Source organism: Etheostoma spectabile, chromosome 6, assembly GCF_008692095.1.
Source record: "Etheostoma spectabile isolate EspeVRDwgs_2016 chromosome 6, UIUC_Espe_1.0, whole genome shotgun sequence".
NCBI classification, from domain to species: domain Eukaryota; kingdom Metazoa; phylum Chordata; class Actinopteri; order Perciformes; family Percidae; genus Etheostoma; species Etheostoma spectabile.
Window position 1 is genome coordinate 3,427,940 of NC_045738.1, and position 727 is coordinate 3,428,666.

Consider the following 727-nt stretch of genomic DNA (forward strand, 5'->3'; position numbering starts at 1 on the left):
GGGAGCCAGAGCCTTCAGCTATCAGGCTCCTCTACTCTGGAATCAGCTTCCCGTCTGGGTTTGGGAGGCAGACACCGTCACCACGTTTAAGAGTAAAGTTAAAACTCTCCTCTTTGATAAAGCTAGGGAGTTAGGGAGTGATGAGTCGCAGCGTTCACCTAGACCGGCGGGGGAGGGTGTATAGCTGCAGACATTCTCTTCTCTGCTTCTCTTCATAGTTGTCAGATTCATCTACTATATAATCAATAAAATAATAAAACTAGAAAGAGGCAGGGCATTACACCCCGACCAGGCTCTTCTCTTTACCCTGTCTCTCTTAGTTATGCTGTAATAGTTGTAGACTGCTGGGAGACTTCCTTTGACACACTGAGCTCCTTCATCTTTCCATTTGTGTGCATCCATGTCCCAGAAATGCCTGTTACTAACCTAGCTCTGGGGAGTCATTCCCCGGAGACCTCAAGTTCTTTTTCCCCCAGCATGTTTTCTTGGATCGGGGAGGCTCCAAGATCATGTTGTTGTGCTGTCGCCGTGGTCCTGCTACATGTCCTGGGATGCCCTGTTACATCCTCTTAGCTCTGCTGTGCCTTCTAATAACGTACAGTGCCCTGCTATGCCATGAACTACCACAAACTACTATTCTATATATGTTTACATCTGTTATTGCCACTCTTCATTTTAACCCCAAACGGCCTGTCAGACACCGCCTACCAAGAGCCTGGGTCTGTCC